Source organism: Dermacentor variabilis, chromosome 9 (assembly GCF_050947875.1).
Source record: "Dermacentor variabilis isolate Ectoservices chromosome 9, ASM5094787v1, whole genome shotgun sequence".
NCBI classification, from domain to species: Eukaryota; Metazoa; Arthropoda; class Arachnida; order Ixodida; family Ixodidae; genus Dermacentor; species Dermacentor variabilis.
In genome coordinates, this window is record NC_134576.1 from 117433783 (window position 1) to 117451948 (window position 18166).

The window sequence follows — 18166 nt, forward strand, 5'->3', positions numbered from 1 at the left end:
ACCTCGCTGCTTCACCCACAATGGAGGAGGAGGAGGAGGAGAAGGAAGGAGGAGGAGGATTTGCCGTGGAGGACTGCGGAAATTATGACCACTTGGTGTTCTTTAACGTGCACCTAACCTAAGTACACGGGTATTTTCGCATTTCGCCTCCATCGAAATGCGGCCGCCGTGGCCGGGATTCAATCCCACGCCCTCGTCATCGGCAGCCCAACAACATAGCCACTGAGCAACCACGGCGGGTAGTAAACTAAAAGACATATGCCCCATACGAAGTACTTCATCACAGCTTTATAAATATTAAGAGTTTGAAGTGTCTTATAGATATAAAAATGAAGTTTTAGGTGAGAATCCGGGAGAGCTAGGGGGTATGTGCGCAATGACAGCTATTGGAATGTTTGAAGCATATGACTTCGCCAACAGTTTTTGATGCGCATGAATTGTTTATGGAAATCTAGCCCGAGCCCTGCTTGCCATCAATTCGTAAAATTATTGGTGAAGAACAAAGCTCCCTTTGTTATAAACAAAGCGTTTTCTACGCTTTGAGAGGTGATTTCTCACAATAAGTTGCAATTATGTGCTGTGTGGGCCGCTCCCCTTACCAGTGAGCTTACGCGTACGGGTCTGCCAACCGGTACCCCGAGCGCCACTGTCTCAAGGACCAGTTCGGCACCCCGGGTAGCGCCCGTGACCGCCTCTGGCCACAAGAGGCGCGTCGCCTCAAAGACAGCGTCCCAAACGCTAGCTGTCACGAGATAAGAATGCGAAGACGCTGTCTTCACCACCGGTAACATCGCACGGTGGTACCTCACCGATGTGCCGTATTTACCGCTGTGTTAAGCGGGAGGCACGTGGTGGCATTTTGTATGCGATCCCTCGTACGGCGTGTGGGGTTCCGAGTTGCTACATGCGAAGATTTGCGACTTGTGGCACGAGCGAACATATAAAACTTGGTCAAAACTTAGCGAAGCCAAGAATTTAAATCAGCGGCAGGATACTGATAATGTGATGATTGTGACATCTCGACAACTGGTCGCGCGTACAGCTCGGCTGACATTGCACTATCAGAGTTATCAAAGTGAAGTTTCTGTACCTCGTGTCTCTTATAAAGGTGTAATTTCGTGCGCACAGTAGCACACGCACAAAGCTGTAACCAGCAGGTCACAACCCCACGCATGCTTCCTTCACGCCAAAGTCGCTCTTTGAGACATCTGGCACGGGCGTGAGGTGCCATGTTCTAGCATTCTTCATTCCCTTCTTGACAGCCAGCGATTTGAGACAGTGCGTTGTACTGCTCTGTCTTCAAGATCATTACGCCACGTGTCCCGTCAGCCAGGAAATCCGGCGTTGTGCGCAACGAATAGTACGAAAAAAAAAATGATCATGAACGCCTTATAAGAGAGAATAACTCAGAGTAAAGTGAAATTAGGCGTTTCAAGTAAACTGAGCTGAAGTAAATAAGGGCGAATTAAACTGCATTCAAGTGGATTAAAGTGGATGAGGGTGGATTAAGATGGGTTAAAATTGGAGCGACGGGGGATATAGCGGAATAACGTAGTATAAAGTGGATTAAGGAGGATTCACAATGATCATCATCAGCCTATTTTACGTCCACCGCAGCACGAAGGCCTCGCCCTGCGATCTCCAATTACAACTTAGGCCAAGGGGGATTAAGCACGAGTTGTGAAGGACACGTCACAATGTGTGACGTAACCTATTAAGCGCATTACCGATTAGAGAAGTCATAATGCTTTCGTATTCAGATCATGTAGATGTAATTAAGTAAATGTCCTTTTTTTGTCGCCCACCGCAGTAGCACAGTACAGCCATGGCGTTGCGCTGATGAGGTCCAGGTCGCAGCTTCAGTCCAGGCCACTGCGGTCTCTTTTTGATGGCGACAAGCTACAGTCCCTTTGCTAGAATCTTTCTTTCCGCGCGTGCTATGTTCGCTAAAGCTCTCACCTGCGTTCTAACGGCGCCCCGGTAAGGGCCAATCAAAACTCGCCAATCATCAAAACGCGCTTGCTTGCACCGAGGAATCTATAGCTCCAACGACCGCTCAGCGGAGTTCAATTGGACAATAATGCTCTTTAGTTTACAGACCCATTTTATACACTCATGACCTCATAACACTTCCTTCCCATTGGTTGCGCAGTCACGTGGCCAGTTACGCACACACTATGCGCACCTTTAGTAAGCCAGAGACGAGGAGCTGCCGTAGCTTTGGGGAAGCGTGCTTGTCTTGTACCACGGAGGCCCGGGTTTGATTTCCCACCCGCACCCAAACTTATGAATGTCTCTTTTCAAGGAAATTAATTTTGCTTGTTTACGGGAACCTCCCTGAGAAATTTGACGTCCATTCAAGCATCTCTTCATGACATTTTACTCTTTGTGGCTTCGGCCATTTTTGGGACCACTCGTTGCGAACAGCACTGGCTTTTCTGCCTCCTGGTACACGTAATGCTATTGCATTATCAGCAACAACAACAGACAAAAATGTAATTAAAGATCACATTTCTAGTCCGCCAACTGCTGTCAGGTGATCGCATGGCAGTTTTCTGGTGCATCAAGGAGCTTCTTGCCTTGCGTCCCCTCTTCTCGGCTACTCTGTAACTGCGAGAGATATAAACACTTCATTTCTAACATCTCTGAGAGCAATTACTACAGAGAACCAAACTAGGTAGCTACATTCTCTTGCATAATATTCACAAGCGCGAAATAAAGTATAGCCTACATACAGAATCTCTGCTCACTGTGACAATTTCCTGCAAATATTTTTAGTACCGCATTCACGGACGCAAAGACCATGTGAACATCTTATTACATGATTTACTTCATCACCATTCAAGAAGCAATGCCTTACTTACTAGCCTAATAAATGATTCCTTATCACTAGAATGAGCCAGTCTGTCCCAGTAGAGAAACGGTAAAATAAATAGGGAGAACTGGATTGCAACAATGTTGCTGACAGATAATTTTATAGATTCATCATGAAGTTTTGTGAGAAACAGCACAAATGGCTATTTTATAAGATCTTGCATTAGTAAGTGACAAAGCTCGAGGAAGCAATCAACTCTCGTCGAAACACTGTTCTGTGCTGTGGACGTGTTTGTATGTTTTCCCTGTTACGGAGAACAGAATATCTCAAGATACGTAAGAAAACGCCTGGAGAAGCCAGAAAATGCTAATCGCATTTCAAAACCAGCAGATTCGACTGCGAAAAATCGAAGTTTTACACATAATTTGCGCCCGAATATAGAAGAAAATCTAGACGCCAGTGCTTGGTGCGTGAAATGCGCTCCTTTCATCAAAAAATGCCAAATTCAGGGGACCCCTACCTTGGACGCTCCAGAACTCGCCCGGTTTTCTTTCTAGGCAAAGAAATGGCGAATTCTGAATAACAATGCGCACGTATGCGTGGCATCAATGAAGTTTTAACGGTGGTAACTAGTTTGTCGCTGTGTTCGTGTTCCAGTATGTTCGTTGAAGGCGCCGTGTATACAGAGCACATGACTTGAACATTTGTGGACTATATAGATAGCTCCTTGTCACACACATAGTATGTGCCCGCTATGTGCCCGATATGTTTATATATTGACACTTGACGCAAGAAATACCATTAACTCACACATGAACAAACCGTCCGTTGCATTGACTGTTGGCTTGGTGTGATTAGTAGCATACGTGTTCAAAATTCGCGGTATCCTTCGGTATTGGTGCACCACGGTCTCTTACATTTCATCGCAAACTCCTCAATTCCTTGACTCAGTGTGGAGAAGCAAGCCAGAAACACCCTCCTCCCGCCCTCGTCTCCACTTTTCTTCCTACAAATAATCTTTCTATTTCTCTCTCACTCTCCCTGGGACAAAAACAGTGAATGATTTTTTCATTAAGAATATCAGGTTATTAATGAACAATGGATTATTCCTTGTTATTTACCCATTCAGTATTAAATATTCGATACTTAATCAGCCCATCCGCTTAAATCCCGTTATGATAAACCGTCACAGAGAATAGCGAACGTACTGCTTACGGATCAAGCAATCCTACCGCACCGAGATATTGATCACTTCTTTTGAGTAGCTAAGTGGACACAATATGGTTAAGCTCTCTGCCTTTCACCTCTTATTTTGCCTGTTCCTCCTCCTTTTATGCATGCATGTTTATGGTGGATGGACTCATTAGGCGGCGAACCAATATCAAATCAAATTAATGGCTATACATAGAAAGCGAAGCAAGCGTTAAGCGAAAGTGAAGGGACTGTGAGGTCGCGGCCCATTTCTTGAAAAAGTTCGCTGCTTCGCCATTTGTTGAGGATTGTCTTCCTCAAATGCGGTTTATTGACGACTGAGAAGCTGCGAGATTCGTCACTGCCTATTGAGAAGTCAGATATCAGCGCCGCACAAAAGGCGCCCCGAGTATTCGACCAAGTTGATGGTCTTCTTCTCCTTATATAAGCCTTTCATCGCTCTGGTCGGCTTCTTTTCATTACCAGTTGTATGATGAAATAATGTCGCCGAAGCCAACGCTTTGACAAGGGTACTCGCCTTCATCAGCGCAGAAGCTGCGTCTCTTTGCGACAAGTTTATGTACGCTTAGCTCACTCTCGCCCACGCACTGTGAGGGAAGAGGAGAAGGAGAATATGAGGGTGCGCGGAGTGACTTAAGCAAAGGGAATCTCGAAAAAATTGGTAGGGGTGGGGCCGAAATAATAAAAACATTTGAAGTAAGGAATGAAGAAATTAAATTTAAGAAATGAAAGCAAGTAACGTGAAACCGAAACGAACAATTATGCTGACAGCCTTCAACACGGCGATATAAAAGGCATGCGCCGCATACGAAGTTCTTCATCACCAGTTCCCACAATGATACGTAAACTGATGTCTTGTAAACACATATGATGACGATTTAGGTGCAACACTTGGAAAGCTAATCGTAATGTGTATAATGACAGCTAAGGAGCTCTTTGAAGCATGCGGCTCCATTGCAAGTCCCCGACACCAGCCAAGATTCGTGCAGTTACTTTACATACCGGTTCCTCCTTTCCACGAATATATTATTTTCTAAGAGAGAAATTGTATGCTTGGGGAAGCGATTTGGGCCACTGCGTGGCATTAGGCGTTGTGGGAGGCGCTCCCCTTACCTCCGAGCCTACACGCACGCGTAATCCAACCGATACTTCGAGCGGCACTTCCTCAAGAACCGGTTGGTAACCCCGTGCAGTCTCCGCGACCACCTCTGGTCACCAGCGGGGCAGAGTCTCAAACGACAGCGTCTCGAAGCGCTAGCTGTCGCGAGAGGAATATGCGCACGCGCAATCCTTACCACGGGTGTCCTCACCCGGTGGTACCGCGGCACTGTGCGGTTTCCGCCGCAGTGTTAAACGAGAGACACGCGATGCGAATTTGCGTGCGATCCCTCGTACGGCGTGTCGGGGTCCGAGTTGCTGCGTACGACGATTCGGGACACGCGGCGAGAACGAACGCTTTAAAACTGGGCCAGAACTTCGCGCCGCTAACTATGCGACAACATGCTTATAATGTGATGATTGTGACATATCGACAACTGCATGCACGAACGTCACTGGTGACCTTGCGCACTCAGAAATATTAAAGTGACGCTTCTATTCCTCGTATCTCTTCCAAACTTGCGACTTTTGTTACACACTAGCGTACGCCCAGCGCTATATCTCTTACGCAATTACATAGTAACATGCCTTAAACATAGGTAATTTATTACCACAGCCTGATGTATTCACCTACTTCGAACATTGCCCACACATCGGCTATTACTTAATTTCTTCGTGACTGCAAGTGCTTTGAGACCCGGCGTTATGCTGCGGTGTCTTCAAAATGGCCCCATATTAACGCGAAAGCATCATATGTCCCATCAGGCAGCAAAGCCAGCGTTGTCCGCAACGAATACTAATAAAAATTATCATGAGTGTCTTGTAAGATAGAACAAGTCAGAGTAAGGTGAGGTAAGGTGGACTGTAAGCGATTAAGGTTAATACGGTGAAATAAAGTGGATTTAGGTGTATTACGGTGGATTAAGGTTGGTAAAAATTTGAGAAAGGACGATTAGGGTTGATTAAGTTATATACAAACTAGAGCGAGGTGAATTGCGATGAATTAGAGCAGATTAAGGCGAATTAGCGTATGTTCAAATGAGATCAAGGTGAATTAAGATGGAATAAAGTATAAATTCTAAGGACACATAACAATCTATGACGCCGCGTTCCGTGGACGTAACCAATTACTTAGAGAAGTCATAATGCTTTGGTATTCAAATGAAGTAAGTATACTTAAGCAATTGTGAATTTTTCTCTCGCCCACGGCAGTAGCGTAGTAGAGATATGGCGTTGTGGTTCTGAGGTTCAGGTCGCAGGTTTAACTCAGGCCACGGCGGCCGCATTCCGATGGCGGCGAAATTAAAAAAAAAAAACTCGTGTAGTTAGATTTAGGCGCACGGTAAAGAACACCCGCAGGTCAAAACTAATTCGTAGTCTTCTACTGCGGCATGCATCTCTTATCATCGAATCGTGTTTTGGGACTTACAGGCGAAGAATTTAATTCCTAATCCAATGTTTATCTACAGACAGGTGTTTACCAATTGGGTGAGGCTCGCTTACAAGGATGTTGCACTTCTTCCCTTACCCTATATTGCAGAAAAAAGGAGGGGTTAGGGGGTGTCAGTTCAAGAAATCACATAGCCCCTGATCTAGACAAAGCCCCTGATCTAGACTTGTATGACTCCGCAGTCACAAGCCCATTATGAGAGAGCTCAAGAATTGCGTTCGCTATATCAGATGTAAACATAACACGTGACACGATGCGGTGCGCGAGTCAGCTGCTGTGGCGCAGCGGGAACTGTCTGCCCTCTCGTTTAATCTAGGCACGTATAGAGTAAGGCTGGCGCGATAAGGAGGGCAGTGGCGCAACCGGCGTCTCGCGAGATAAGACGAGACGGACAGAAAATAAATTGTCTCAGGTTTAACACTTGTAAGCCTAGTTATCACCATCGAAAGGTTTCTTTGACATGGTTTTGCAAAGACTATGCACACAGTATTTCGTTAAAGTTAGGCCACTGTCTTTCACGCACGTTGCATACGCTGCCGCACAGGCTGTCCGTGAAGTCGCGGTGAAACCTGACCGTCGCAATCGAGTTTCTCGCCAGCCGAAGGGTGTGGTTGGTCAAACGTTCGTTGTGGGTGTCTCTGCTTGCGTCCACGGCTTCGCCTGCTGAAAGACGGCGGCGGTTGCGGCGGCTTCAATCTTGGCACTCTTCCGCGCTTGGTAAGCTTCTCTATAGCGTGCTAATCTGGCCTCTCTTTGCTGCGGTGTTTCGGCAAGCAACTTTGCGTTTGCTTGAGATTTCGCCTCCTGCCGTCTAGCTTTATCTACTCTATGAGTGGATTCAGTCTGTCGCTTGTGGCTTGCCGCACGCACAGAAGGCCCAGCCCGCACGTCATGCATGGCGAGACGGAGCCACCACGATCCAGTGACGAAGCCGTTAAAAGGCGCGTTGATATTCGGACGTTATCGGCGCGGGGTCGAGCCTCGCGCGACGCCGGGCGCGTCTGGGTGCCTTGGCGGCGTCCGGTTACTTTAGCTGCGCCAGTGCGTCGAACGATCTTTCGAACTAGAGACGCTGTTGTTCTCGCCAACGTCGCGTAAGGTGCGCGCGCGCTCACGCTTCGCCGGACTACGTTTAGCGCTTTAATCCTCGCCTAGCCACGGGATCCCGCAGTGGCGAGGCTCCGAGCGACCGCTGCTGCGACACCTCTACGCAGCGGATCACGTGGTGTGACGTCACACCTTCCACAATTGCGCTCCGGAGAGTGAAGGTCATTGTGAGGCGATGAATGACCTTGAGAAACATGGCGTCGTAGAGGTTTCACGTTACAACTATCGGCGATTGTCAGCGCCTATTGGAAAGGTTAGACAGGTTTAGCTTGACCCTAACGGTTCGAGACGATTTCGTGCACCAAGGTGTGGTGTGCGCACAGCTGCCCGTCAGTAACGCTAACGGTGGTTTCGCCCGCCATAGGCCTATCTGCCGGGGGGAGGGAGGGCAACGACATAGAGTTTCCTACAATAATTACTTGAGGGAGCTCTGGCGCTGCAGTCGTTGTACCGCCATCGGAATGATGGGAAGTACATTGATTTATCTGATCTTCGCGTTTGTGGATTCAGATTTTCTTCTGGCTTTGTAGATTACGCTATATAGATCATATTGGCGTAAGTTTCATCCTCTTCGAAGTGCAAAAGACACCGCGAACACGCACAATTGCTATTAATTGCAACGGTTGAGCTTTACCACGTGGCCAAATCGAAAAGCGCCAAGCGTCTCAGCGCACTGGCATGCCCCCAGTGAATTCATCAGGGCATTTCATTCGCTTGTCGATACATGCGCCCTTGGCTTTATGGTTTCAATATCGGGCTTCTGTGCTACAGTTTCTGTGTTCGAATCCTGTCGCCGGGCAATATTAATGAAGTTCGTTTAATTATTTATTACGCAGTACACTGTTGAAAATGACGTGTTTGCAAAGTCTCAAAGTCGTTTGAAGCAAAAAGGACGAAGTTTAGGCAAATGCATGTACTTCCCATGCCGGTACGACCGCTCTCATTGGAACTCCCGTAGACAGTAGCGCCAGAGTTCCCTCCAGTAATTATTGTATGAAACTCTACGGCAACGGAGCGCTTGCCAATCCCTCTCCCTCATTGTCAGAAGTGGAGGGGCAAAGTGGGCCATTTGCGACCCTCCCGCCGAGTTTTGAAAGCGGGCAGCTTTTTTCTGCAGGCCGGAAAATCCGGCAAGACGACAGCTGCGACCAAGCGTTCTTTGTGAATGCAATAGCCACGTAGGCAATGCTTTCGGTTATTGCGCATCCATTCTTTGGACAGTGAGGATTGTCTTTCGTGCCTGGCCGTGAAGATCTGCGGCAGATGACGTACGGGGTGCGCCATACACGTTGGCGTTGTGAAGAAGGCTGGCAGTTCCCGCCACAAAAGATTTCACGTTGTGCGTCGTGCCCAGTTTCTGGGGATCGCAGAATGATATTTTAAGAGATAGTTAGCTAGCTATATCTAACGTAATGGGGAGAGATATAAAAGAATAATAATCATCCGCCCCCAATTGAACCGTGGTTTAAGGCTTGTGTTTGATGCATTAGCAAATACCCGAACTATTCATATACGCATGGGGTGATCATTTTTCAATCTTACGCGATTTACAGAAAAGATCAACTGTGCCAGATGGCACAATGCTTTTGCTTTGGATGGTCTATTCAAAGAGTTGGACATTGCCAGGACGAGAAAACGAAAGACATATCTAATGCATTACCCAAAAAAAGTCAACAAAGACACCAAGGATAGCATAGGGGATATTACGTGTACTTAATATCTGAAAAAAAAAGAATTATTTAGTATAAAATTAAAGTGGACAAAAAGAACAGCTGGTCGCAGGTGGGGCACGAACCACGTCTTTTCATTACCCGTGCGATGCTCGCACCAATAAAGCTACCTCAGCACCGTTTTCCTATGCACTTTCTTCTTGTGTTTATGTTTACCTACTGGAACCAAACCTGCAAGTGTTAGCCAGCGCCAGACATTACGGCCTTGACGGTGGATGTGGAACAACTTTGTTTTGTCGCAAGCGTCACGTCTACCTGATCTTTCGGGTGAAGGCAAGGTTAATAAACCCGCACATGTTACCTGAAGGCACCAATGCTGCTGCATTCGAGGCCTCCCTATGCAATGAACGAGAAGACAGGAAACCCAGGGCTTGATTTTTGTTACTCATATCATAGGAAGCGGACCTCCCGTGCAAATGATACCAGAAATTAGGGAAGTCTGCCAACACGCTCCGGAAACAGGGCACAATATAATTTTTCAGTGGATTACTGCTCACTGTGGCACTGTCGGCAACGACTTTGCCTTCAAGGCTGCCCGGTCTTCCCAAGAAGACAACCGGACGCGTCTAATACCTTTGCGAGGACGGACACTGCCTGGGAACTTCGCCTGCTTGCACGCAAAAAGTCACAATTTTTCTGGAGTTTAGGTTCCTTCAATTGCAGATGGCATAAGTATGACCCCTTGCTACGCCTACAGCTGCCATCTCGTCTTTCCCGCGTCAAAACAACCTTGCTTTGCCGCCTGTGGCTGGGAGTGGCGTTCACGAACGCTTACTCCTATCGTATGGGAATGTTTTAGAGCGCGTAGTGCGACTCCTTAGGCGCGAGGAAACCATCGAGCACCTATTGTGCACCTGTCCTCGCTACGACGTACAACGCCTCTCTCCCAAGACGACGCTAAACCGACTGGATGTGACACCGTTCTCTTAGTGATAGATACTCGGACTGTAGGCCCACCCGTCACAAATTATATGATGATAAGCCAACAAAGACACCAAGGACAACATGGGGGAAATTACTTGTACTTGCTAATTGAATTAAAGAAATGATAAATAAATGGAAATGAAATGGACGAAAAAACAACTAGCCGGACGTTGGTAATATAGGAACTCAAATCATCGCATTAGGCGTGCATTGCTTTTACTAAGTCAGCTACGGCGGCGCCTTTTCCCATCCACCTTCTGGGGTTTTTATGTTTTTACTACTATACCTCTAATATATATGTATATACATAATGAGAGAGAGAGAGAGAGAGTCGGAGCGTTGTTTAGCTTGTAGTGCTCTCCGCACTCAAGAAATAGTTTCTTGACCTGTGCTGGTAAGAAAATGCGAGGAGCGGACATTCGAGGCCTCGGCTGACAGCTCTTGTGGCATTGTCTCGTGCGCGATGCAGTGGGCTCTGTGCAGTCTCTTATCAGGGTGATGGATTGGGCCAGTTGGTTTTGCATCAAGATCAGCGCGAACAAAGACATATCTACAAAAACGCAGATGTGGAAAATCGCTAACTTCCATCTATGGGCTTTTGTTTATTGGCTGGATTTATATACAGTGTGGAAAAGCCGTGAAGTGACACACAACAAGAAAAAACAAAGGAAGAAGACAAACCAAGCAGATTCAGAAAAAGTTATGAAAAAAAAAACACGAAACCATCTTTGTGCGAACCATCTTGGGGCGGTGCTTTGCCTTCATCCTTTTTTCTTCTTTTTAAAAATTTTTTTGCACGTCACGACTTTACTTCTGTTCTATAAATCCGGCTAATACAGAAAAGTCGATAGTTGGAAGCTAGCGCCAGTCCCAGGGTGTGTCTTTCTTTGTTTATAAGTTTAAGCTCACGCTGCTATGACCTCGTCTGCACAGCGGGTCCGGTATCGTAGCGTCACTATGGTACTTGAGAAAAAGGTGTTAATGGAACATCCTTCATATTCCGGATTTAAGCTTCAACCAATAAAGGTTCACATGGTCTCTCGCCTTCTTTTCCACCGAAATAATTTCTGTTTCCTCTCAAGCTGACCCACCAATAACGAATGAATGAAGTCGTGGTAAGTGGTGGTTACCGTCGCTTCACTCATTCATGGTTAGTCGGCCAGTCAGTCACTCAGTCGATATCTTTTAAATCTATTAATCGCTGAACTCATCAGACCATTAAAAAGTTGACTGATCCGGTCGTTGTAGAAAGCCGTTGGATGAACAGGCAATGAGCTTTCGCCTCATGCATTGCGTACTTGATTATACCCCGTTCTGTTGTCATCATACTTTGTGTGGAAAACGGTTAAATGCCAATATGTTAAAGAAAAACCTAAGCGGCGACAACTTCTGCAGCGTGGCCGTGCGCTATGTTTTTCCTTAAGCGGCGTACCGAACGTATTTTTGATTGAAGGCAACAAAGATATTGACTTAGGAAGATGGTAATATTGGGCTAGCTAGTGATGCATTTGGACTGCGGTGAAGCATTAGTGACGGGGCCGAAGAAAGCCGAGGGTTGTGGCCTTGCAAACTAACTTTTAGTTCGCCGCTTCGCCATTTCTCAAAGGCCGTCTCCGTCAAAGGCGGTGTATTGACGGGAGACACGAGATGGGATTCGTCACTTCGAATCGAGAGGTTAGAAAATAGAGACGTACGAAAGACGATCAAGCTCTTAATCCACGTTTGCTGTCTTCTTCTCCTCATTTAGGTCTCTCGTCGCTCTGGTCTGCTCCTTGTGATGACCAATTATGTAATCGCATGATGTCGCCGAAGCCAACGTCTTGACAAGGGTACTCGCCTACGCCAGCGCAGTAGCTGCGTCCGCGTTATGGGGAGAGTGAACTATGCGTGCATAAACGCGTAGTTCACTCTCCCCCAGGCTCAATGGGCGAGGAGGAGGAGAACATGCCGGAGCGCCGAGTAATATAACGAATGTGCTATTCTCAAAAAAGAAGACGGGGGGGGGGGGGGGGGGGAAGGGATCGACAAGGAAAAAAAAGAAAACAGATCAGCTAAAGAATGAATAAATTACACATAAAATACGAAAGTGTAACCCAAATAAACGCTTACAACTTATAACCTACACCCTTTAAACAAATAGCAATACTTACAATGGCGGCGTTAAAGAATGTGAAATAAAAGACATGCGCCGCCTACGAAGTTCTTTATGAAAACTTCTTACACATTAAGGTTTGCGAATACCTTTTAATATATTAATGAAGGCTTAGGTAAAACACCTGGAAAGCCAAACGGAATGTGCATAATGACAGTTATGGGGTTGTTTGAAGCTTTTGGCTCCATTGAAAGTGGCGGCTCCATCAAGCCGCAGCACACGTTATGTACCAAAAAGCAACCCCGATGCCATAAGTTCAAATATCTTCCACAGCCAACCCCGGTTGCTATCGAAGAGAGCATATCGTATGCTTCGACAGGTGATTTGTGGCAATGTGTCGCACTATCCGTTGGTGGTGGTGTTCGCCTTACCGTCAGGCTTTTGCGTAGCCCCGCTCTAGAAAAGCAAATCCTGGCCGTCCAGCGTGCCCGCGACCGGGCCGGTGGGCTAGACCTGCCGGTCCCGACGTGGGACTAGCCGGGTGCGCGACGAGTTCGCGTCCTCGCCGGACCTACAATAAAGTTTATTCACTCACTCACCGTCAGGCTCACGAATACGCGGGAGACAACCCATACTTTGAGTGCCACTTCCTCTAGGAATAGTTCGTAACCCTGTGCAGCCTTCACGACCGCCTCGGGTCTTCAGCGGAGTAGTGTCTCCAACAACAACATCGCAAAATGCTGTCGTGTGAGAAGAATCCAGAGACGCTGTTCTTACCACGGGTATCACCAATGTCGGGATCGCACTGCTTCGTTAAGCGCGAGACACGTGGTGCGATTTTGCATGCGACCCCTCGTCAACCGCGGCTGGGTCCGAATATTTGCAAGCGACGATTTGTTAGACACGGCACGAACGGTTTAAAAGTAGACCCGAACTTCGCACCGCTAACTATACAACCGCAAACTTATTAGGTGACAATTGTGACATTTTGACAACTGCGGGCACGGACGTGACGGATGGCGTTGAAAGGCCAAAGTTATCAACGCGACGTTTCTATACATCGTATCTCTTGCAAACCTGCGATTTCGCGGATGCCGAACTTGGGCACGCACTTCGGGACGCCCAATGCTCTAACCGTGAGGTCACGACCGCTCGTATGCTTCTTTCGCCCCAAAGTCGCTCTTTGAAACATCCGGCTTGTCTGTGACGTACCAGCTTCTCCTTTCCTCAATTACCTCGAGACAGGTAGCGCTTTGAGGCACTGCACTGTCTTCAACGTCGGCCCATATTAATGCGAAAGCATCACATGTCACATGAGGCAAACGAGCCCGAGTTGTTGCTCGCAACGAGTGACAACAAATGTCATCATCAGCGTTTTGTAATTTCAAACAAGTAGCAATAAGGTGACTTAAGGGGGAGTAAAGTGAATTAAGGTGAAGTAAAGAGAGTGAGGGTGAAATAAGTTGACTTTAGGTGGACTAAGGGGAATTAAAGTGAATTAAGTTTGTTACGAATCAGGGCACGGTGGATTAAGGTTAGTATAAATGAGAACAAGATGGACTAAGATGAATTAAGGTGCATAAAGGCGAATGAGAGAGGTTCAAATTAGAGCAAGGTATCTTACTACCATTAATCAGGAACGACCACTTAAAATGACTGCGTTCAAGAGTTTCAAATAAAAGCCATAAGGCGTCCGAGTTCTTTATTACGGCTTCCTACAGATTAAGGTTGAGCGATTTTTGCCTATTATAATAATGACATTTTAGCTGCAGCACTTGGAAAGCTGGGCGGAATGCGCATGAATGCTGTGGAGCTGTTTGAAGCATTTGGCGCCATGGAGAACGCGAGCCTAAATTTAGGGTCCGCACGGTACATTATTAAGGCGAAAGCCTTAAATCTCTTTTTCAAGGTCGCTTTGTGAAGTACAGAAAATATCACGTGACCCAAGGAAGACCGGAAGCGAACCAAAGCTTGTGTAACCGTGTATAAGGTATATGAGACAGGCCAACTGGTGTTATATTCACACGAACACCGCAAACCCAGCCTATTGTTCGCACCCTTAATTAACGTTTTCTGACGAGTCGTTGCTCCACGTCTGCGCCGCTCTGGCTGGCTGATTCCAGCTCGCTGAATCTCTGCAGGACGGCTGGCCCCTAGCGCGAAGCCGTTTGCTGTGTTCCGTTTAGAGCTTAAACTGAGTGAGAGCTCTTGTTGGCATTGTCTTGAGCGCGGTGCTCTGGTCTCTGTACCGTGTGACCCGTATGGTAGGTTCGTTGTGGTACTAAAGAAAAAGGGCATTTAGGAGAACATCTTTCGAGTCTGGCACTTAAATTGTAATCCATAGTCAACGTTCACTCGGTCTCTCGCCTTCTTTTCCATAGCCCTAATTTTTTTCCTCACAATCTTCCTATACCTGGTTACCACCGCTTCGTTCATTCATCACTAGTCAATGAGTCAGTTACTCAGTCGATCTCTATTCACTCTATGAGACGATCAGCTTGTCAGACAAAATAATAAGTCGACTGTTCCTGTCGTTGCACCATAATCCGGCGGATGAACAAGCGATCCGCTTTCGCCTTATCCATTGGCCAGTTCATTATACAGAGCTTTGAGTTTTTCATGCCTTGCGAGGATAACGGACAATATGTCAGTTTTAAAGTTCAGAGTCATTAAAAAAAACCTAAATGGCAAGAATTTCTGCACAGTGGCCGTCAGCCTTGCTCTTCCTTAAGCGAAGCACAAGCTTCCATTATCTGATAAAAGGAAGCGACAATGTTGACTTTAATTGGCGGTGTATCAGTTGGTGTTGCATATTTGACCGCGGTGAAGCTCAATCTAAGGACTAAGAAAAGGCGAGGCTCTGACAGTGGGTCACTACCCACTTTCTTCAAAAAGTTCCTCCTTCGCGCTTTCCTTTTATCGACTGTCTGCGTCATATTCAATTTGACAGCTCAGTCGCGGTGGAAATCGTCACTATGAATCGAGAAGTGAGAAAGTAGCAGCCCATCATAGAGGTCCAGGATTTTCACCCACGTCTACACTTTCCGTCCCCTTATTTAAGCATATCGCCGCTCTAGCCTGCTTTTTGCGATTACCAGTCGGACTGCAAAGAAGTCTTGATAAGGGTAGTCGACTTCGTCAACGCAGCAACTGCGTCCCTAAGCAACGCGTTTCTGTAAGCGTAGCTCACTCTTTCCCACCCTCAATGGGGGAGGAGGAGGAGGATAAGCCGGAGCGCAGAATAAAGCAAGGAAAGCGATAGCCTCACAAAAGTATGGTCCAAGGCGGAAACGAAAAGCATACGAAGTCAGGAATGAAAAAGTCACATTTATAAAGAAACAACAACAAAACAAAGTGTAACCACGGTAAAGACTCACAACTTACAAGTTTCAACCTTTAAACACATACAAACCCTTAGAGCCACTGCGTTCGCGATATTCGAAAAAAAAGGCATGCGCCGCCTACGAACTTCCTCATCACATTTTCCCAAATCTAAAGGTTGCGCAATGTCTTATTAAATATAAATGAAAATTTTGGTGTAACGCCTTGAAGCCTAGGCGGTATGCGTATGATGACAGCTCTGGAACTGTTCGAAGCTTCTGGCTCTCTTGTAAATGTTCACCTGTGCATCCATCACAAGTCTGCCCCATTCGCCCCTTGCCACGAATTCGTTGAATTACTACCGAACAATGGACCCTCTTTGCTGTTCAAGAAAGTGTTTTGTATGCTTTGAGATGTGATTTGTGGCGCTATGTTGCACAATGCATTGTGTGTTGCGCTCCCCTTCCTACTCAGCTTCCGCGTCAGCGGGAAACAACCCGTACTTGGAGCACCACTCCCACGTTCGTAAACCCACAGGTTTTTCGTTTGCTAGAGCCAATTTTTCAGGATCTGAAACATTTAAACGCGGTTTTATCACGCGGAACGTTTCCGACTGCTTCGTTTAGTTACTTTTGTGCTCCAATATATAAAAGAAGGTTGATTAATAAAGTACGTGGAACCACCGTGCATTATTACGGCCTGTTAGAGGACGCATATCTCTAGGTTGGAGCCGTTCTGAAAATTCATTCCATCAGGTCAACACGCCTTGCAAATTTGCCGGCTATAATGCTTAGATTGCCATATAAGCCATAAGATAAATAAATAAAAAGGTAATTGGTGATTTTTTGTTATCAGTTGAATATGTGCTTTCATTTCATTTGCAAGTAATGCACGCCTGATGAATCCACCTCCAGGATTTCAATTTTGTTATGTGCACCTAGGAAATTTTAAAAATTGCCTAAAGCTTAAAAATGATGACCCCTGTTAGGATGTCGCAACTAACGTTGGTTAGCTATACAAAAAAATTTAAAAGCACAGTGGAGGATATGATCTTACGACTTAAGTTCTTCGGGCTTCAGATCTATGATCACCCAGGAATGTACGGTGTACAATTGTGTCTTGTACTGTGTTCGGTCATTCGGTGAGGAATCATCGTTGCAGTGGTTGTCCTGTGCGGTCTTTCCTCATTTTTGTGTCGTGTTTTTGTTTCGTGCTTCCTGCGTCAAGAAGAAAACGACACTGTAGAATATGGATAGCCGTAACAATACCATTGCAAGACTGCCTTCCCTTTTTTCTATTGGCATGTGTCATTTCCGACGCTGTCTGTCCATATTAATTTTAGGCACGTTTCACAAAACAGTTACACTGGCACACGTTCCCTAGCATTAGCAGAAAGAAATTATTATTTTCAGAAATTGGAAGCCACTTTATTGGTGATATATATGCGGAAAAGTTCAACTCGCTAGGTTACGTATGTGATTTGAAAATGTTAACTAAATAAGTGCTTTCTGCCTTGTTTTACGCGTTATAGAATTAACCTGGTTGCTTTGCCAAGTTTCCTGGGTAAACTATGCGAGGCACATTGTTTATGTTTAGTTGATGTAGGAATCGTGTTTATTGTGCCGAGCTATGCATGTTTAATCTATGTGCGTTCATTAGAGTCGTTGTGGAAATTTACTTATTCAAGCGTTGCCAGGTGTTATACTGCTGTTATTCCAAATGTTTCATAGACTCCTAAAAACCTGCACGAGGCACGATCTTCCTTGAAAATGTGGGTAATTTTTAGTATAATGGCGCTTTGAAACTATCACGTACTTGTTTTAAATAAAACGTTGTAAATACTTATTGCACCCTGCTTTCTCCCTGTTTGTTCGTCTTTCGAGGCTCACAGTTTCTTTCTCCGCTGTCTTTGGTAAAATAAACAAGCCATCTTTTCCATATATGGTAAACGTTAGGATCAGGGTATTTGTAATGTGTAGGCAACGTTAAATGTGCCTTTTAAACAATAGATATCATATGCATGTGGAGTGAAGGGTTATAATTACAATTACAACTTTGGTCACATTTTGTGAACATAATGGAAAAATTGCGCCAATTTTGTGTGGTTTGTTAAAGGCGTGTTCGCAAAACTCACCTGTTTGATAAAGAAATGAAAAGTCAAACATATAAAGAACTCTGAAGCAAGCATTTGAAACTTTCCCGCTGCCCTTATCAGCTCTCTTTCCCAAATTTCTGCATTTCCCAGAACTCTGCATTTCACATACTTCTTATTTTACAATGAAGGGATGCAAATGAAGTGGAATGTGTTCGGAATTTCTAGTGTTTCAGGCTTACTAGAAGCGTTAGGAATAACTATCGAACGCTCGTTTTTGGAGGCATGCTTAAGGGGTCATACGCACGCATATTCGGTTCGCCTG